The sequence below is a fragment of the Polypterus senegalus genome, chromosome 11 (assembly GCF_016835505.1).
Source record: "Polypterus senegalus isolate Bchr_013 chromosome 11, ASM1683550v1, whole genome shotgun sequence".
Classification (NCBI taxonomy): Eukaryota; Metazoa; Chordata; class Cladistia; order Polypteriformes; family Polypteridae; genus Polypterus; species Polypterus senegalus.
The window spans coordinates 45,664,824-45,687,462 of record NC_053164.1 but is presented as its reverse complement, the minus strand read 5'-3'; the positions used below and the strand labels follow the sequence as shown (position 1 = coordinate 45,687,462).

Sequence of the window (22,639 nt, the reverse complement as noted above, 5' to 3'; positions counted from 1 at the left end):
TTTCTTGTCTCTTTAGGTTGGCAAATCATTATATAGCTTTATTTTGGTCTTTATGGATGTGTTTGTGGGCTAGTACCTGGTCAGCTTTTATGATTTTTTTCAAATCACTTGTGCTAGCTTTGAATCATATATCCTTATGGAGATATAAAAAAAATATAATGATGTTAAAACTGTATATAATAAATAGTCAGTATTTTTATTAACTTGCCATTTGGGAAAGGATGAATCCTACGTTTTTAAGGCAAGGTTCACTTTTCTAGTAATAGCTGCTGATCGTGGTGCTGGAGAGTGATAACATGTCGTCGGTTAGTGTTATTCCCAGTGCTGTTAAATGTGTAGGCTGCCATAACATTGTAAATAAAATATTAGCATGCTGATTTAGATAATATTATTAACTTTTACTGACAGTGTTAGTCCCAAATTCCTCCATCCGAGTTAATCACTTCATTAAATTCTACTCTACTGAATGTTTCTTAGAAAAGCGACAATAATGCTGACATAGCCAAGATATGCAAAAAAAAAATTAAATAATTACTCCAATCACGTTACAGCTTATACTGTAACCACATCTTGTGGTTTTTAGAAAAATATTGGCCAGTACAAATATTAACACTTTAAAATATAGCCTGTTTCACTAAAAATCATAGCCATTTAAATCATGTGCTAATATTATTCTATTTGCACAGCAGTTTGCTATACATTATTGTTTATTTTGTGCAACTAGGATAGTTTTAACTCTATACCAAAGCTTTCAGTAGCCCCCCAGAACAGTGATGCACCCTCAATAAAACCAAAAACAAAGGCTGTTCTACACCAACATGTCTATATACACGAATCATTCTGATTATTTCTGTTGTACTTTTGAGGTCTCCAAGGGTATCACAACTATTCATACTTTGTAGCCTTAGCCAAAAACACCAGCTTCGCCTAAAGCAAGATATTCAGCTTTCCAGGCACCTGGTGCTCTTCCTACTGAAACTTGTGGTTTAAGTTGCCTTGCACTTACCAAATACCTCTTACATAGTTTAATTTACCAATTTAAATCTGCTTTAAATCTGTCACCTTTACTTAAGGACACACACATATTCCCTTTAGCATAAATAAACTAAAAAGTCATTCCTCAGCACTAGGCTATTTATGCATATCCCAGACGTTTAGCACCTCTTAGCATACAGCTGCAGTAGCAGTCGTGTTACATTATTGAACTCTGGACAAGTGACTAAGCCATCACTCCAGACTAATAGATTCATACTCGCCGCTCAGGTAGCTGCCCTATCTACAACAGCAATCCAGACTCCATCTGTTCATTTGGAAACAGGACACTTTCCTTTTAGATATGTACTCCAGGCAAAATCATTTTTTAGATTACTAAACTGAATGTAATTGCACATGTTAAGTTCAAATCCTTGATGTTTTGCCTACAGAATAGTCAAGAGGTCAGCACCTATATGTATGGATACACTTGCGAGGTCCTATGCTCCTTCTCAACCACTCAGGTCAGTTGATAAATGGCCTCTGATGATGCCAACTCTGTGATGGTCTCACATCAAAATCCAGACTCTCTGTCAGGTGTAGCTCCAAGCTAGTGGTATGAGTGGCCCAACTCAATTTAAAACTCTGACTCACAATGTATTTAAGAAGTGTTTGAAGTCTCTCTTGTTTGTTCCCAAACTGTCTCTTTGAAAGTCGCTTTAGATAAAAGCGTCTGCTAAGCAAATAAATATAAACTCTTGAGTAACGATGCAACATGGCACTTCCCTTTTGTATCCTAGGCAGACAACAGCCACACCTGTTGCTGCTCGGATGCATCTCAGACTATCTAGCCATATACTCTCATGAAAAAAGCACACTGGAAGAACTGTCCAAACCGGTCACGACCAGGTCTACCTCTATGGAAACAAATTCAGATCTTTGATTGACACTACCTACTTTTACATGACAGGCTGCGGTCCGTTTTCGGTTTCTCTGTTTCTGCCTAGTCTGCCACTGCTCAGATACATTCCAAGTAGTAGTCACTCTGCATCCCCCGTGCCAAACATGTAAATCTGCTGGGCTGGCGCTGTCCGCCGGGCACACTCAACCGCGCGTCTTTATTTCATGTAATAAAATACCTGGCGATGATTAAATCAAAGCGTAAAAACAGCGACCGAGGCAGACCGACTAGATCAGTGCGGAGTCGCCCTGTCACGAGTAATACGAGGTCCCATGAGGCAGGGGTGTGGAACGGAAAACGGCCGAGGAACGAGTAGGGTCCGAAAACGCCGACGTGGGGCAAGAAAGATCATGAAAACAACAACGGATGGCAAATGGACAAAACACAACAAGCAAAATGACCAGAGTAAGTATCCCTGAATTTCGTCAGGGTACACGTTCTTTAACTCCCAAGTTTTCAGGGATGGGCCGCAAGTACAAATTCGATATTTACTCTCGAAACTCCATCAACCCCGCCAGTTTTTACAGCTAAAAACCAAATATAAGAATGTGAGTAAAGGGGCGGGACAGACTTAAGATATCCAAGAATTGGAAATGAAAGGTTTCAGCCAGAAGCACCTCGTCCTATAGAAAAGTAAAAGCTGGCAACTGGAAGGAGTCTCCATTTTTGACACTTTACTTACACTTTCTTTCGTTTTACATCGCGCAGTACGATCCCCGAATGGTCTCTGCCGTGACAGACCAGGCACAACAAAAACCTGCTTGCTAGATTAAACTCGTAGTCCTCACCTGCTAGCCGACAAACTCACCTGTTTGCGTGAAGACTGACAAAGAGTGGTGCAGCAACAGGTCGAGATATCCGGGTTATAGAAAAGTGGAATGGGTGGGCGTGGAGAATGAACCTCCACCCCTAATACGGAACGCGGAACTGAAGGTCAGGCGCACTGACTTCTTAGCTTATGTTTAACTCGCCGATTACAAGGGGAACCAGTTTGATTGTGTGTACGTAAAGTACTGTAGCATCGCTAAGCACACACCCACAACAGCTTAATTAACATCAAGACATTCAAGAGTCGCCAGTTAACTCACAATGAAAACCCGTAAAAACATACAACCAGCTTACACGCTTATGTTTTAAAAGTGAAAAAAGCTGATTACATGACAAAACAACTGTACAAATGAATAAATACAGAGGAATAACGTTTAGGATGTTACACAAAATGTACTGTAATTGTTTCTACAAAAAGCTTATATGTGAAAATAATACACAGCTTGTTCCAATGCCAATGCCTGGGTGCAAACCAGGAATAAACACGGAATACCTCAACTACAATTCAGAGCAATACTTTTTTATTCATTCATTTTCAACCTGCTTAATCCGCGATTGTGTTGAGTGGGGACGAGGGCCTGTCTCAGCAGTACAATACACAACATTGATGCAGTCCATCATGTAGTTGTTAGAGAAACATGCAGAACTTTTAAAAACCGGATCTGTACACAGAACCTTTATTTTACAAAAATATCTCATGTTGCTTTTTTGTTGTCTTATTTTAATTTCTTATTTTGTGTTTTATTTTTCTTCTTCTTCATTATGTAAAGCACTTTGAGCTACTTTTTGCATGAAAATGTGCTATATAAATAAATGTTGTTGTTTTTGATGCTGAAATCCCTTGTGATGTTAAAAGCAAGCTTGTCAACTAATGCTTTGGTTTTTTGCTTTAGAATTACTTGATAACTAGTTTAAGTAGAAATTGTAATTAGCTGTGCTATTATATTGCTTGGTTATGTATGTTCTTGTTGTTAACTGTAATGCACGTCTAAGTTGTTCATGCTGTTCTTTTGGCTCCAATTTAAGATGTCAGAAGGTTGAACTAAAGCAACATAGTATGATTTTAGTTTTATAAGGTCTTCTTACAAACCCTGTTCCTAGTGTCAAGGATCAAGGAAACAGAGGAAACCCTATGACTATTTGGGATGTCAACATGGCCACTCTATTTAAGTCCTAAAAACAGAATAAACATGAGCATGCGGTGGCGCAACAGAAAAAATGAATGGCCTTGAAATAAATGGCCTTGAAGGCTATTAGGCTTGCCGAAATGATCAACTCTGTCAAGCATGTTTATATATTGGGGAGATCCATGATGCAGGGCCACCTTCCCAAACTGAGCCATCATTTTTTGGGAATCCCTTGTCTTATATGCTCCTGACCAGAAGTGGTGGGGCTTCTTAGAGTGTAAGCAAGTGAATTAAGTTGCCCTCTTTGGGAGTCTTCTGGGCATTGACAATGCTGTTAGCGACATCGCCCCTTCTCGTCCCAGCATAATATTGTGCACCTTATCTGATGACCATGCATGACACTATTTACACAAGCACACCTCACTGTGGCCTCCTGACTCAATATGTATGAGCTCTGAATGCACTTTTCGTAGATAAGAAATTTAATTGTAAAAAAGGCAAAGTTGTTTCAGAGACAGGACGACCACATCATACCTAGATTGGCTTTATAAGATCAGTAAAAAGCTGATCAGAGAGAGGAAGACAGGAGAAAGGTAAATGTAAGAATGCTGTTAATGCCTTCTGATACTTCAAGAAGCACAAAAAATAGGCCACCTGGGAAAACTGAGCATCTTAATAGTACCAGCTGCATGGTGTTTACACATTATTTTACATTTGGTTTATGGCACTCTTAGTTTGAATAATGCTTAATAAATGACTAACATTTTTAACTGTTTGTTTTGGGAAATATTGAACTACAGCATCAGCCAATTCTAACAGTGTGATAAGAGTATGGGATTGGGTGCATTCTGTTAAGGTCTACATTATAAATAGTATAAAGGGAAATAGGGTCACCCTAGGATTCCTCCCATGACAAATCAATAGCACACTCACACACCCACCCACTCTTATTCATACCAGGCTTTGGAATTTTGGGAAAAACTCAAATCCACTTATTCATTCATCCATCATCCAATCTATTTTATCCTCGGAGCAAAATTACTGGTGTTAAATTATCACTTACAGTTAATATATCTTTCACAATTTGCACTTTTATGGGTTTCTTTAACATTATAAGAGTTCATTTCCATCCATCCATCCATCTTCTTCCACTTATCCGAGGTCGGGTCGCGGGGGCAGCAGCTTGAGCAGAGAGGCCCAGACTTCCCTCTCCCTGACCACTTCTTCTAGCTCTTCCAGGAGAATCCCAAGGCTTTCCCAGGCCAGCCGGGAGACATAGTCCCTCCAGTGTGTCCTGGTTCTTCCCCAGGGCCTCCTCCCGGTTGGACATGTCTGGAAAATCCTCACCAGGGAGACATCCAGGAGGCATCCTGATCAGATGCCCGAGCCACCTCATCTGACTCCTCTTGATGTGGAGGAGCAGCGGCTCTACTCTGAGCCCCTCCTGGATGACTGAGCTTCTCACCCTATCTTTAAGGGAAAGCCCAGACACCCTGCGGAGGAAACTCATTTCAGCCGCTTGTATTCACGATCTCATTCTTTCCGTCACTACCCATAGCTCATGACCATAGGTGAGGGTAGGAACGTAGATTGACTGGTAAATTGAGAGCTTTGCCTTACGGCTCAGCTCCTTTTTCACCACAACAGACCGATGCAGAGCCTGCATCACTTTGGACTCCGGTTTGATGGACTCAGGATTGGGTCACTGCTTTTTGCAGATGATGTTGTCCTGTTTGCTTCATCAGGCCGTGATCTTCAGCTCTCTCTGAATCGGTTAACAGCTGAGTGTGAAGCGGCTGGGATGGGAATCAGCACCTCTAAATCCAAAACCATGGTCCTCAGCCGAAAAAGGATGGAGTGCCCTCTCAGGGTTGGAGGCGAGATCCCAAGTGGAGTTAATTTAATATTTATAATTTTGCTATGCCCTCTGGTGTCTTGATAGCCAGAGTCTATCTCAGCAGCACTGAATGTAATACAGGAAGCAGCCCCGGTGGACATCAGTCCATCCCAGTGCACATTCACTCACTCACTTGGAGCCAGTTTGGAGTTGCCAGTCAGCCAAACCTGCATGTTTTTGGGATGTGAAAGGAATCCCACCCCACACACAGAGGGAGAAATTGCGAAAGAGGCTGCCTAATTGGTCTGAAGCTGTAAGGCATTTTTTTCAACCACTGTTCCATTGTGCTGCCCAAATTTGTTTTATTTTTTAAAAAATATCTTTCAATAATAACAAATTGTTTTATATTCTCCACTGCCTTCTGCACTTCAGAACCGATAATCCACCTGAAGCTAAGCATGTCTGAGCCCCACCAGTACTTGATTAGTAATCATATGGAAAAGCTTGGGTTACTGTTGGAAGAGGTATTGGTAAGGCCAGTAGGGGGAACTTACCCTGTGGTCTTGCGTGGATTCCAATGCCCCAGTGCAGTGATGGGAACACTAGGCTGTAAAATATTGCTTTCCTTCGGATGAGATGTAAAACTGAGGTCCTGAGTGTCTATGGTCATAAAAGATCCCTGGGCATCTTTTGAAAAGAGCAGGGTGTGCCCCAATATCCTGGATAAATTGCCCACCCCTGTCTAGTCTTTCTGTCCCCTTATCATCCCATGTCGCTAAGTGACTGAATCTCACTTATCCCCTCACCACCTAATACCTAATGGGTCATGATGAGTGTACTGGTGCAAGACTGGCTGCTGTTGCATCATCCACCTGGATAAAACCCAAATTAAAACCCCTACTGGCCTCTGGGAGATTTAGCTCGTTAACAGAGACCTGATCACAATTTTAACAATGCAGTGCAGAGACATCTGGTGCTTTACTGTTGTACATTATCTCCAAAATCTTGAATTCGGTCGACTGAGACTCAGTTGTTTCATCACCCGAGGAAGGTATTGGATGGTGAAAAGGCCCCTTGCTGTCATGGGCACTCGGGTGTGCATCCAGAATGCCCTGATGATAGATAAGCACCTGAGGTGAATGCTGCACATTAGTGGTGGTCTATGTAAAACACTTTATATAGGTTAAAATATAAATGTAATTAATTAGTTAATTATCATGTTTTGTTTCAAAGACAAGGTGTTATTTTCTAGTTTAAATATTTAATTTTAGGTCTGTGGAACATAACATTTTCAGTTGCAGACCTGTTCAAAACTGTGGTGGGGTGTGGGGATGCAGCCTTTCACACAGCATTAGGGGAAAGCTGGAAACAGCTATGGACAGGGCATTGGCCCATTATAAGGCCCGCTCACACATACACACATCTACTATCACGCAGGCCTATTTGAAATCACCAATTAACCATAAAATGCATGCCTTTGGGGATGTGGGAGGAAACCCTCTGCAGGCCACAGTTTTTATGCTATGGAAAACATTTTGCATCCCAGAAGCAAAGGTGTAAAGCAGTGTTTTCCAAGTTTTTTCCTGTGGTGGCACACGTTTTTTAACCCAATAATCCCAATGCACACCACGATTCTACCAACTACAAAAACATTAAATGTCATATACATGCTATGCATAACATGCTACACATCTCTTTGTGTAGGGCTCATTACTGTATTGTATGCAGTACTGTTAGAGCAGGCTTTCACTCCCTGTGACCTTGTACAGTAATTGGATTAAACAGAGTAATAATTGCATGTATACAGTATATATATATATATATATATATATATATACTGTATACTGTACACAATATATATTGTGGCGGACCCCCGGCTGGGATGCCCCTTTGACACTGGATCCGGGGGAGCAGAATTGGGATGTACACTATGTCCCCCGGAACTCTGTGGTGGCAGCCCTCCTGGGTTACATCGCGGCCACAGGTGTGGGACTTCAGGGCTCCTTCCTGTTGGGCTCTGTGGCCACCACCAGGAGGAGCTGCATGGCTTAACGAGCCTGTGGGCCGGAATGCAGCCACACCCAGAGGTGCAGCCTGAATTAGGTTAATTATCACTTGAAGTACTTCCGGGTGGGCTATAAGAAAAGCCTGCACCCACTACTTGAAGCGCCAGAGTCGGGAGGAGGAGGACAACGAAGCTGCCTAGAAGGAGTGGAAGAAGAAGAATATTTTTGATTTGTTTTGTGTGGTAATTTGTGGGACTGTGTTGCAGCTGAGAGACACTGGGAAGACATGACCACTGAGTGGAAGAAAATACATTTTTTTGTTTTATTATTACCTGTGCCTCTATTGTCAGTCTGTGTTGGGTCGGGAGCCTATATAGTGTCTTTCACAATATATATATTGTGAAGAAGGGAGCTGAACGCACCCCTAGAAGATGTGGTCACTCCTCTGAAACCCCCTCTTAAACGGCGATACAATGGGAAACAAATACAGTTTTTTACTACCTCTTTGCTCGATTAGCTCTGCTGCTGCTGCCATGCCGCGTGATCTGCTTCTCGTGCAGCGCTTAGAACATTTAAAAGGCTGTATAGCAGCTGTCCTTTTGTCTTATTGCCTTGTCTTACTTCTCCCCCAGACATCCTCTGCTTAATGCTTTATTATGCTGTTTACGAATAAAGTGTATGTTTCTTGAAAACCCTGAATAAATCTGTGTAACCCAAGCATGACAAGTGGAACCAGGAGTGGGGTTTTGGAGTAACGGCTGCGTCTCCTAGGGGTGCGTTCAGCCCCCTTCTTCACAATATATATATGTGTCTGTAAAAATCTATCTTACCATCATTTTACAATAATCCTTTTTGCAGATTAGGAAAGAAGTGTGCAAGATCTGCATTTCTCTTTTGCTAATACCAAAAACCTGGATTAATTTTTTTTTGTCAAAAGCTCAAGAACTCTTACATCAAAGCATCTGGCTTTATGCAGTGGCTTACCATTGGTCCATATTAATTCTTGTCTTTTTCCTGATAGTGACTTCTTTTGACTTTATAGAAAATTAAAACAAGTTCATACTGATAGTGACTTCTTTTGACTTTATAGAAAATTAAAACAAGTTCATAGCATATTCTGGTTAAAATGCGCATCAGAAGTCCATGAGAGCTCCATACGGAATCATATGGTGTCAGTACGTGCACAGGTGTCTAAGGCCTCATTTGTAAGCGGATCATCGACTTTTCCTCTCTTTAACATGTGGTGCCCTGGAACTATAAGGCTGCTATTCTTTCAAGATGCATTTTAAAATTCTTTACTGAGAGGTTGATAAGGTAGTGTAGGGTACCGCCTGGTCTTTCTTGTAAATTATTAACACTAGGAACACCCCAGGATATTATGACAGTGCTTCTGGGACTAATCAAAAAACAATGAGGTTTTCTGTTTCGTATTTTGCACTATTGATTTTTCAGTTCCTTTTACAGTTGTCTTTTTATCTATTGATGTATACTTCTGCATGTCGCCTGACACCCATTTACATTTGACACATAACACAGAATTCCTTATCTCTAATGTCAACTTAGGATCAGGATCTTCCTGCCTAGCTCTTAACACATAAAAGAGAAAAATCACTACTTTTGAAATAACTTTTACCTTGGAAAAAATTATCTTCGTCTGAATTATTGATAGTGCTTTTGTATCACAGGCATGATCTCTTACTGAATTCTACAACTTTATCTCTTTATTAAAAAAAGAGGCTCCAGTGAACATAGGAAGGGAAAATCTGTCTGAAGACAAGTGAAGCCCACTGTAATCTGCAGTGCCAATCAAACTGCGAACAGAGTAACTTGACAGACACCGCAAACAGACAGGTCAAAGAGGTCTCTCAACATCCACACTGTGCATGTTCTCTGTCACCCAAGAAAGCAAATGTGTCATTCAAGATGACAAATGTAAGAAATTATCAGCTGTTACAGCATAATTTTATGCAAGTAGATAATAAAACTGAATCATTTTTTGTTTTAAATTAGAACATGATGTAATTCTGGCATTATTTCAAAGATGGAATAAATGAGTTAACTTAGACTGCTAGATCTAGAAAGTGCAAGACAGATCCTTTCTTTAGGAATTACTTTTTTCATTTGATTATCACTTACTAGTCCCCAACAAAAATATGCCTGCTATCACAATGCCCTCCAGAGTATGTGTGTGGTTTGTCCACAAACTCAATAGAGTTAAATAAAGGGAATGATATCTAGTGGCAGAACTAAAGCACATGGGACAAATGCCCACTGACAAATGTGTGGCAAAGGAATCATACGTTGATAAATGTACAAAGGAAAAGTGCATGCAGCAACAAATGTTAGCTGGTAACAAACCCCCTTAATAATCATTTTTCCATTATATATGCAATACATATATAAGTACACATGTGCAGTATATATATATATATATATATGTGTGTGTGTGTGTGTGTCTGTCTGTCTGGCCCGGAAGTGCGAGGCTACAGCATGAAGCTTAAAGAGCCAGCAAGGCGGCCCCAAGTTAACAAGTCAGAGGAAGAAAGAAGTATGAAGCTACAGCATGAAGCTGAAAGAAAGAGACGATTTGAATAGTTTCTAGAATCCTGGGCTTTTTACAGCGTGGACTTATGCAGCTAATATATATATACAGTACAGTAATCCCTCCTCAATCGCGGGGGTTGCGTTCCAGAACCCCCCACGATAGGTGAAAATCCGTGAAGTAGAAACCATATGTTTGTATGGCTATTTTTATATATTTTAAGCCCTTATAAACTCTCCCACACTGTTTATAAATATTCCCCGCACAGTTATACAGCATAAACCCTTTGTATTCTCTTAGATATTAGGTAAGATTCATTGCAATTTTTTTTTTTTTGCATGTATGCACACTGTTTATATACAGTAAAACCTAAATATTATTTTAAAGATATCGAGTGTCTCCGATATCACATATGTTGCAGCCATTACGATAGACAAGCCACCAGCAATAAATACGTACAATGCTAGAAAAATTGTATGAGACTGTGGAAGATTGTGGGTTCTCTTCCTGGTTCCTCCCAGTGTGGATAGCGCTTTGAGTGCTGAGAAGATGCACTATATAAATGTAATGAATTATTATTATTATTATTATTACAGTAAATGTGTGCACAGTGACACTAAACGTACGTACATGTACTAAGTACTGTAAGTAGAAAATTAATTATGGTTACTCACCAACAATGACACGATGACTTGTCCGATAACGATGAGTTTAGTTTTACTGCACAACAAATGAGAGCGTTACAGCTCTTCTAAAGGAGCCTCTTCAGGCGACTGTGTAGCACCGCCGTTGTTCTTCTTCCGGCAGTCTTCAATCCAAATCTCTAAAGCAGATTCCATCCAGACTATTGCCTTATTATATCCACTTACAACTTGTTTTGCACCCTGGTTAAAAGGACACTGCGGCCATAGATCTTATATTCCTTTCCTACTTTTTAAATAAAAAGAATCGTGGTCTCATTGATGTCGTAATGGCGTCCTACAGCGGTGTAGCTTTTCTCTTCCTTCAACATATCCAAAACTTTTACCTTTTTGGCAAACGTTAACATCTTTCGTTGGCGCCTGGGCATGCCTGGTTGCTTTGGGGACCACAGGTAGGGAGCTTGGAAGCTCAACCCTGTAGGGGCCCGTGGTCGCTGCCAGGGGGCGCACTGCTGCCTCCGGAGCCCTGGACCTCAGCACTTCCGCCACACCCGGAAGTGCTGGGGGGAAGAAGACTGGGGACACCCGGAGTACTTCCAGGTGCACAGCCGGCACTTGTGGCACACAGGGGAATGTCTGCGGAGGAGTGTCGGGAAGCACCTGGAGCCCATCCGGGCTTGCATTAAAGGGGCTGCCTCCCTGCATTCGATGGCTGGAGTCGGGTGGAAGAAGGGCGAAGTCTTGGAGGAGAGGAGTGGAGACAGACCAGAGAGAAAGGCATTGGACTGTGAGGCCTGGACTAAAGGGGTGATTGGTGCTGCAGCACTGGGTTGTGCTCACTTTCTTGTGTATATATATATAGTGTTCAATAAACATGTGGTGAAACATCATGTCTTCCTGTCTGTGTCCGGGCTGTACCCCATAATGTCCACAATGTATATATGTGTTTTTTCACTTGTTTTGTATTTGGCTATGGTTAGTGCCACTACTGGTAGCATGATACCTGGACCCTACTGAGGTTGCACAGGTAGTCCAACTTCTCCGGGATGGCACAACAATACATGCCATTGCCAGAAAGTTTGCTGTGTCTCCCAGCACAATCTCAAGGGCATGGAGGAGATTCCAGGAGACAGGCAGTTACTCTAGGAGAGCTGGACAGGGCTGTAGAAGGTTCTTAACCTATCAGCAGGACTGGTATCTGCTCCTTTGGGCAAGGAGGAACAAGATGAGCACTGCCAGAGCCCTACAAAATAACATCCATCAGGCCACTGGTATGAATGTCTCTGACCAAAAAACCAGAAACATTCATGAGGGTGGCCTGAGGGCCCAATGTCCTCTAAGTGGGCCCTGTGCTCACTGCCCAGCACCGTGGAGCTCGATTGGCATTTGCTATACAATACCAGAATTGGCAGGTCCACCACTGGCGCCCTGTGCTTTTCACAGATAAGAGCAAATTCACCCTGAGCACATGTGACAGACATGAAAGGGTCTCGAGAAGCCGTGGAGAACGTTTTGCTGCCTGTAACAACATTCAGCATGACCGGTTTGGTGGTGTGTCAGTGATGGTTTGGGGAGGCATATCCATGGAGACATGCACAGACCTCTACAGGCTTGACAACGGCACCTTGACTGCCGTTAGGTATCGGGATGAAATCCTTGGACCCATTGTCAGACCCTCTGCTGGTGGAGTGGGTCCTGGGTTCCTCTTGGTGCACAACAATGCCTGGCTTCATGTGCTGAGAGTATGAAGGCAGTTCCTGGAGGATTATGAAATTGATACCATTGACTGGCCCCACCATGCTCACCTGACCTAAATCCAATAGAACACCTCTAAGACATTATGTTTTGGTCTATCCGACGCCGCCAGGTTGCAGCTCAGACTGTCCAGGAGCTCAGTGATGTCCTGGTCCAAATCTGGGAGGAGATTCCCCAGGACACCATCTGTTGTCTCATCAGGAGCATGCATACAAGCACGTGGGGGCCATACAAACTACTGAGTACAATTTTGAGTTGCTGCAATGAAATTTTGGCAAAATGGACTAGTCTACAACATCATTTTTTCACTTTGATTTTCGGGGAGTCTTTGAATTCAGCCCTCTGTAGGTTTTTAATTTTCATTTCCATCAAACGATGTGGCATCCTTTTATTCCTAACACATTACCCAGTCAAATCCTCTTCTTGTGAACTGTGGTTTTACTAAAAAAATATACTCTTATGTAGTGGAAAGAAAGTATATTGTTACTGAGATCATGTAAAAAAATGTGGTAAACAAAACTGTGAGGAGAAAAACTATAGGCAAATGAAGCATAAAAAAATGTAGTTAAGGTGTAACCATACTGTGAGGTACTGTGACTGAATGGTCACAAAATACCTCGCCTTATAGGGTGACCAATAAACCTCCTCTCTCTGCAGATCTTTAAAATTAATTCATTTTTCCCATTCATTCTCCCAGTTTATGAAATAAATTTTCTTTAACCATATAGCTGGCCCCCAGGCACCTCTTGAAGACCCTTCTTTCCACAAATCACCCTGGGACTGCTGAGCTCTCTGTTTCCCTGGCCTTGTAACCCAATCAGCCATTAACTAACTGTGCTTTTGTCATCTTTCTAGGTTATCATCTAGTTCTAGAACTACTGCAGCTCAAAGCATCTTATGCTCTAATTGTCTTTTTTGCCAACCACTCAGATGCATTGTATGCATTGTAACAGGAGAGAGCACCTTTGTGGCATCTGTCTGCACTAAGAATAATGACAAAGAGTCGATGATATCAAAGTGATTAAATAAATAACAAAACACACTTGGAAGATAGATAAAGGGGGCACCACATAATAGCCAAAAGCTGACAACCAACAAAATGCTTCTGCTCCTCTAGGCCTGCCTTCACAGGTTGGCATACTCCCACTTGCCTACCTCCGTAGTACCACCATAAATCTCTCTTTTCACCTCCCATTTCACACTCTGTCCTTCTCTCTCCAATGTCCACGGCCTCTTCTATTCAGCAGTGAAATATTTCCCAGCTCTCCTCCCAACTGTAGGCTTATCGAGCTGCACAGCTTGGGGGTTGAGGTCACTTTGGCCAAAGTGGCCTGGTATAGGGGTGTACCATTTTGGAATTCTTCCAACCTCCTGAGTGCTATGTTCCACTTAAATGGCCAGGGGTCTCATGCATAAAACTTATTTACACTCAGAAATTTGTGTAAGGTGTTCCATATGCAAAATTTGGGATTTAAAATGCACAAACTTGGCATAGAAATTTTCTTAGCATTACTTAAAGTCTAGCCGCCCATCTTCAAATCCAACACAGACGTCATTGGGGTTGGCATTTTAGTGATTCCAGGTGTCAGGACAATGGATTGAATAGAAAATCTTGTTTCATTGTGCATTTTAATGACACTTCAGCCATATTGTGATGGTTATGAGCTAATTATATCGTAGTTAATTGACATGCCATCTCGATAAAGTTGTCTTTAGTGTAGGTAATAATGCTTATGCTTAAAGTTAATTGCTTTAGTGTGTAAACTCTCTGTTATTTCTATAATAAGGGTGTGCTGTGTGTTGTGTGACATAACTGGCGATACCAAGAAGTTGACTATCACATTCATCACAACCCTGAAGTCTGCTTCCTTCGCTACTGTTTAACCAAATAAAGGAATTGGATATTCAGCTGAACCACTTTGCAACAGCACTAGCTAGACACATTTAAGCATATCACAATTTAGTTATATATTAATTGAGTGAAAGTGCTTTTACAAAAGTACATTTATTTATTTCTATAACAGTGTCTTGACATGTGTAGGGTGAATTGCACCAATTACATTTGAAAATTCAGCAATTGCTGCAAATTGCCTTTTGATCTCAGTTTGCTCGCCCTTACTCTAAGGAAATTGGATGTTTCTGGGTAGCTTCTTAATTATACCATCTCATACAGATGTCATGGCATGTCTCAGGGACAACAATGACCAGTCAGCTAGTTCATGCTGAAAAACACCTGCCACCAAATACCCTATGACTGTTAACACCTGTGACTGAACAGGGATCATGTGATTTCTGCATGACAGCCTCTGTAATGTAGGCTCCAATTCAGCACACAACTCTAATGGGACGGGTCTAGGATTTATAAGCCAGGTTATAAGACAGTCAGCAACATGAAAAAGCACACAAATACAAATAACAAAATTTAAATGGCAAGAAATGTGTTTAAGTTTGTTTGTCTCTGTATTTTAATTGTGACAAAATAAGTATTTTCTTATTTTAACAAATTAGAAAATGCAAACATAGTCTAACATTCAGGGATGACTTTCTTTTCTTTATTTGATTAATCAAAGAAACAAGTATTACATTTTTGTTTTTCAAATATTTTGTGTTCAGACCACCAGGCAGCTGTTTGGACAGGCTGGCATAACCACCGTTTCACTCTCTTGTGCTGACTACTGAGGACTTGGTTGCCAACAGGAACATCTATCAGGTGTGTAAAAGACAAAAATACTGTATATAATATTTTCAATTTGAAATAACTTCTCTCAAGTTAAATATGAAACAGTGAAATAACCTAAAATTGAAACTGCAGAGTATATTAAGTGGAGCCTACCATGAAAAGGTACCACGTCTCCATATTCAGGACCATGTGCTGACTTGAGGATAAGGACGTGCCTCCAGCTACTCCTTTTAGGTCTTCCCTTTGAAAGGGCAACATGCTAGACAATCCCCTGACTTTTGATCAGATGTTAACCACCCTATTGACCTGTGGGGTATTCTCCTATTGACCCAGGGGTATTTTGGCCTTTCCGCTTCCCTTCATAGCCCAACCTGTTCCCATGATCAGACACCCTTGCCCTAAATGGGGTCATCTGCCTTTTAGAGTACCTGGGACACTTGGCCTGAATCTTCTTTAGAAGCTTTTCTCTCTCTCTTTCTCGCTTCCTCTCTGTTGCTCTGTTGCCCACAGGTATATTATTTCGCAAGCCTCCAATCTTATTTTCTTCCCAAAATTAGCATGTAGATACTCCACTCTGTCTTTCCCAGATGCAGGCCTGGCACGTGTCTTGTTGTGTGCTAAACTATTGCAAGTTTTGCCACTAGCAATCCCTGGCCAGATAAGTAAACATTCACAGTGTACAGAATATTGTAATTTTATTTAAGTAAATACAGTATGCCTACATGATAAATAAGAGTCTGGATCATGTAGGCTAAGTCTATACCAACAGCATGTGTTAAAAGGAAGGAAACCAGACCGGGGCATTGTACAAACTCATCAGAGGGTATTCTCATACGTGCCAGTAACGAATTGAATTCAATTGAATTCAAGGAGCAGGTCTTTGGTATGTGAAGGAAAAATTGGAGCACTTGGACAACAATCAAGTTTTACACTAATGGTGACTCACATGTGAACGCAGGACTCTAGTAATGTGAAGCTGTAGTGCTAGCAGTGCATCAGCAAACCACCCCATAATAATACTACTATAGCACTAATAATAGTAGTCATCTTTATCATTATTTTGCATTTGTCTGAGATGTGAGTGGCAGTTGCACTGAGAAAAGCACACTATGATAAATGTGCACAGGAGAAATGTGTTGGTCTTTCCATCTTGGGCAGTTGCTATGAAGGAAACTGCAGGAATTGAAGTTGATGGACATTTATGATATGTCAAAAAGGTTTGTGAGGATATTAAAATATTATTTACTTGAAGTTATGTGCCTTATGAAGTTGTGCTTGCTGCTTTTGAATAGCTTATAATTGTTTCCTCTTGTGGCTTCTAGGGAGCATATCAGCACTTCCCCCCCCAACCTCAGACCCAATTGCAGCAGAGCAGCCCAAGTTCAATTAGTGTTTCAACAGCAACAATACCTTCTCTACAACACTTTCTCTTCTCTGACTGTTGAGTCGAGTGAAGGCCTTGCCTTTAACTCCAGACCTGGGAATATTTCCGGTGCTCAGCATGTTACCTCTAGGAAGTACTTCAGAGTCTAGCAGGACTCTAATAGTCCTTGTACTGTCAGTATTCCACAGATTCCCTGGCAGTCCCTAAAGAACCCAGCAGGACAGGTTCCTGGGGCCACAACTCCCATGCTGTCCTGCAGGTGGCAATACTGGGGCCCTCCAAATGGGATGCTGCCACCTTGTGTACAGGGTCTCTCTGCCCATAGCAGGCAGTCACCTACTGTCCCGGTGTTTCCAGTACACAAGCCCAATCTATGTGTCATTCTAGGGTTGCTGGGACACCAACCCTGGTGTAGTTGTACCTGCAGCAAGGGAATATCACTACTCTCCAATTGTCCTCCTTTTCACATGGCCTCCTGACCAGGTAAGTGAGCAGGACCCATCCTGGCAGGGACAACTATTGGTCCCTCACACCCTCCAGAGCTAAAGGTGTTCAAATCAAGATATGTGCAGCTTAATTTCCTCCTTTTTGAAGGATAGATGGGTTTAGAATTTTATATTATGTTATTTCCTAATTTGTTGTTCTATATCATATTATTTATACATATTTTATTGACCCTTACATGTTTGTTTATTTAACTGAAATTAAATGTATTTGAATGTACAGTATAATGGAAAATGTGTGAGCATTTAAAGATACTCAAAAGACATTTCTGTCCATCTGTTTAAATGCATTTTCCAATTTTACCCTGGAGAATAAGTCAATTTATGTAAATTGTTCAAAGGGTGACACATGACTCCATACTACAAATATTGAAAGGTCCAGGCAGTTCAGGAGGTTGTGATGTTAACAAGAAGATTTTTAAGTAACAACGACACAGACCGGCTGACCTGGAATTAAAATGTTATCATCATCTCGTCAACCCCAGGGACATGTTAAATGATTTTAATTATTAATTACATGCTGCATCCTCCTCCTTTCTTAAAGCTGCCAAAGGATGGAAGATGGAGATGCCTAAAAAGGGTTAAAGCACTAAGAATAAATTAATAATGACTAGTAATTTGTACAATCATTTCACAAATGTTTTCCACTCCTGGGTATCATATCATTTAAACAAGTAATTAAATATGCAATTTAATTAGCAATCCTTTCCTTTTTAAGGTCATTATAACTTATTCAAACCATATGTTATCTTCAAGCTCCAAAGTTCATTCAGAAAGTGATATCTATATGCCAATTGATTAAAAATGCAAGAATTCACGTTATCAATCTCTTCTCTATAACCACATGTCTTATTGTGCTGTGTTTTCTTAGCGTGTCTCCTCACAGTCTACTTTCTCAGCAGGTTTTTGTTGCATTTCAGAGTGGCTCACTGTATCCACCTTTCATCCATTTTAGGATGACAGTAACAGTAACAGACAGTAACATCCAGTGCTGTGCTGGCACTTACTCACTCTGTGTCCTGTGAAGCCACCAAATCATTGTATTTGCCTTTCAGTAGCAGATGTTGCTGTTGTGTTGTCAGGCCCAGATATATCAGTACAGCAGAGCTGTGTATAAATAGCAGAGATGACCACATCCTGAACTTGACCAAGACTACTTCACATAGCAGAGTTAAACACAAAATTGGTTGATTTTTTCTGCAAAATATAGTCATAAGTGTTAGTAGATTAAAAGAATGAGTAGATTAATGGCATACTTGCTGTTTACAAAACAAGACAATTTCTTGGTTCTTGTTTTTTAAAAATATAATTTAATTCAAAACTATTATCTTTAAGATTTATTGTATATTTCTAATGATTAATATATTTTTATCATTACATTCTTCCCATCACTGAAACACCATTGCATTTGTTTTCCTTCCTGCATTTTAGGACTGTTTTGATGGCCATGGTCATGTTGTGCATTGTCATCAGGTCCTTTCCAGCCATAAGATCATGACATCTTTGCATGCAGCGTCTTTGCACTGACGTTCAAGTGTCTGGGTAAAACTCTAAAAAAAAACAAGATCAATTTAGGTTTCTGAATTCTTGTCTTGTCATTTTGACTTTGATTTTTGATAAATGTTTTGGGTTTTGAAAACTCATTTCTTTTTTGACCACCTAGTAATTTGACCTGTAGCTTTTTCCTAGATGTCGCAGTATATTTAGTTATACATGTGTTTGAGGTAAATTTTTTGGAGTTGAATTATAAGGAATTATTTGTAATGGTTTATTTTTGCATTCAATTAAAATTGAATAAGTAATTCTCTGCTACTGTATTGCATTCAATAGTCCCACGACTGTGAACGGTGGAGTCATCATACATGTGTCAAAAGTGTACTGCAATTAACAATCCATAACGTAATGCAGAGAGGAAAATAAAACCACTCCAAAACAAGACCCAATAAACAGATAAAATCCAATTAGTCTCAGAATCGGGCATACTACCAGACTCATTCCCCACTGTCTCCCTCTCTCTGTCACAAGGCACAGTCAACAGGCCCCTCTGGCTCACTGTCCCTGCTGACTCTGCCAGTACCCACTGGGTTTTCTTGAGTCCTGTTCTCTCTTCCTGCCACCTCATTTATCTCTGTTACCCTTCTCTCAGCAGGATTCATCACCCCTGGAATGACTCCCTGCTCCAACTAGTTCCCTTTCCTTCTCAAACTGGATTATTTTGCATATTCTTTCTTTCCTCGTTTTCCCTCCCCTACACTGACCTACTCAGTCCTTTTATAAATTAACAATTGTAGCTACATCCCTCAATGATCCACCTCTGTGATCTGCCATGGACCCCAGACATTCCATGCTGCTAATCCAAAGGAAAATATCTATGTACAAAACCAAAAATAAAATGCAAAATCTGAAGTACAGAAAAAAATATCAAAACCACAAACCTAACAATAGATCTTTTATTTAAATATGAAACTACCAAAACCTACTTAAGAGTAGTGGGGCCACAGCAAATGCTGAAAGCAGATGAGAGCCTTATTTAATCCTCTCAGGTAACTACAACCCTAAGGGCCGCAGCACACGAGAGTCCTGAATACAAATAAAGCTTCACCCTTGCAGACACTAAGCACAATGTTCAAACTGAAGTGAAAATAACCAACAAAAAAGGACAGTAATAAGGGAGATAGGAAAATGAAAAACACAAGCAAAAATGTTAATGGGGTAGGACATTGATGCAATCCAACAGGTAGGTAGAGTGGCTGCGCATTTGATGTTTTTGTCTTCAATTTATTTTGTACTTTTACAGTCCTTTTTTTTAAATCTGCCCCTGCTCACTTCGCTTGCCAACCCCTCTGCTGCTCAAAGGGTTTCGGGGCGCCCCTCCATTAGAGAGAGTGATTGTATTTAACAAGGTGGTATATAGAAGAGTATGCAGGCCATGGCAGGAAGACAGTATGGTCCTTTGATATAATACATAGAAAATCAGCTACTTTCACTACAACTGTCTATTTTAAATACCAATAAATAATAAAGTGGTAAAAAATAAAATTAAAAATGTAAAACGTAATAAAAAGTAAATAAAAAATTTAATTACATTAGCGACTCATCAAAAACAATATAGTGAATTACTTTATCCTCTAACTTACATTCTATAAACGTTTCTTTTTTGTATTTCTGTTCACATATTGTTTAGGACATTTTTCTCTTTCTTGTTTATTGGACAATTCTCTTTGTTCTTGATTTTTATTATACAGCATGCAGCTCTTTTTTGTTCATTTTATTTTTTTCGACATTCATTATCATTTCTTGTCGCTGTTTTTCTATTGCAGTCTAAAATTTGACGTTCTTGAATAGATAATTTGCTTTTCTGCCTTGCTATTATAACCGACCGACTGTGTTGAAGGGTGAGTTAGCAGCACTTAGAGTGTCACAGGGTAGTATGAAAAGAGGATGTGTGTAGTAGGAGTGATGATTGGGTGAGCAGTATGGAGGAGAGTGATCAAGACTGAATAATTGTGGACACAACAGAATTTTTTTTTAATGTAATAAAGAGATCTGTAACTTGTATACGTTTTATTCTGCTAGTTATAGAAATTAGACACAATTATCATCCCTATATTTCTGCCTTGTACCCTATGCTGTTAGGATCATTGCAGCCCTGAACTGGAGTAAGTGGGTTTGAGAATTTTATTTTACTTTTTAGGTTTAGCATATAAAGCTAAATGTGTGTTTGTTTGTCCAGTATGCAAATCCACATTGCCTAACCTATATCGTCCAGATTTTACACAGGTACCCCATTTGTACAGAGGAACACCACAGGCTGTAAGGGGGAACATGAATGGTGGTGAAGGAGCTGTGTACTTAACCCACTTCTGTTCATTTTACTGACTTATGATTGTACGGCTCTGCACATCACTTAACACTATCATTAAGTTTGCTGATAACAGAAAGGGAAGTACTGTAGGTCTCAACACCAATGGGGATGAGTCAGCTTATAGAATTGAGATTCCACAATTGATGAACTGGTACAAGTGCAGAAATGTTTTTCTTAATGTGAACAAGACAAAAGATAGGGTAGTTGACTTAAGGAAGGCCCATGTTCTCCAGACTGCGCTGTAAATTGGGGGCTCTGCATTATAATTGGTCAAGAAAACCAAATTCCTTGGTGTGTACCTGGCAGCTGTCCTTACTTGATCAATTATCACCACCTCCATAGCCAGGAAGATGCAGCAGCATCTCCACTACCTTCGGGGGCAGACAAAGGCAAGTCTACCTACTCCCTCCAGCCCCCCCATTGTCACCACATTCTACAGGGGCACCATAGTAAGCATTTTGTATCACTGTCTGATTTGGGTACTACAATGTCCCTGACCATTTGATCACATGACTTAACTTTAGATTAGATTACATCGGCACTTTCTAAATAAACAGGATTCTGAGAAATTAATTCATGCATTTATTTCTAGTAGGATTGACAACTGCAATTTGGTGTTCACTGGATGTTCAAACTGTTCTTTATACAGCATCCAGTTAATCCAAAATGCTGCTGCAAGAATTATTACAAGAACAAGAAAATATGAACACATAACTCCAGTTCTTAAATCCTTACACTGGCTCCCAATTAAGTTTAGGGCAGATTTCAAAATCCTCCTTTTAACATGTAAAGCCTTAAATGGCCAAGGTCCAGCTTACTTGTCTGAACTTATCATGACTTACAAACCAAAACGCATATTAAGATCTCAAGAAGCCGGTCTGCTTATGATTCCAAGGATTAATAAAATAACAGTGGGAGGTCGAGCTTTTAGTTACAGGGCCCCTAAACTGTGGAATGGTCTGCCTGCTACTATAAGAGATGCCCCTTCGGTCTCAACTTTTAAATCCCGGCTGAAGACTCACTACTTGAGTTTAGCATATCCTGATTAAAGCTGCTGATTTACTGTACAGACTGCATCTCTGTTGTCAGTCATTAGCACTAACACATAAGTAACGTGGCAGTTATAATTTGATACTAACCCTCACCTATTCTGTTTCTCTTCCCAGTACACAAATGTGGCACTTAGTGCCATGGCCCACCTGCCAAGTTGTTGTGCCTGCTTATGGTAAAGTCATCCCTGATGGAGGATCGCTGGAATCATGGGAAAGAGAGGTCCTTTCATCGGATTGACTGGTCCAGCACTGTTTCAGCTGTGGAATGGCCAAATGGGGGAGGCAGGTTGATGGTTGAGGTCTCCAGGACTCTAAACAAATCCAAATCATATTATGTGATGTCATCCATTATTAAATTCTACTACGTACTTCTAAAATTTTTATTTTTATACTGTATTGAAGATTTGTTCTGTTCTGTGTATTGTATTGTATTGACCCCCTTCTTTTTGACACTCACTGCACACCCAACCTACCTGGAAGGGGGTC

General features: G+C 40.6%; 1 protein-coding gene and 1 long non-coding RNA gene across 2 annotated transcripts in view; one reads left to right on the top strand and one right to left on the bottom strand.

The window, feature by feature from the left end:
• anxa4 (annexin A4) overlaps positions 1-2,848 on the bottom strand; it is a 30,695-nt gene extending 27,847 nt beyond the window's left edge. The window contains exon 1 of the mRNA XM_039768505.1: positions 2,742-2,848. The gene's annotated coding sequence lies outside the window, so the exon portion shown is untranslated. The remainder of the gene's footprint in view (positions 1-2,741) is intronic.
• Positions 1,496-22,307, top strand: LOC120538909. The gene is made up of 3 exons (XR_005635533.1): positions 1,496-2,338; positions 15,283-15,379; positions 22,268-22,307. It is a non-coding gene; the product is annotated as an uncharacterized LOC120538909 (long non-coding RNA).
• Positions 22,308-22,639: the final 332 nt, after the last annotated feature.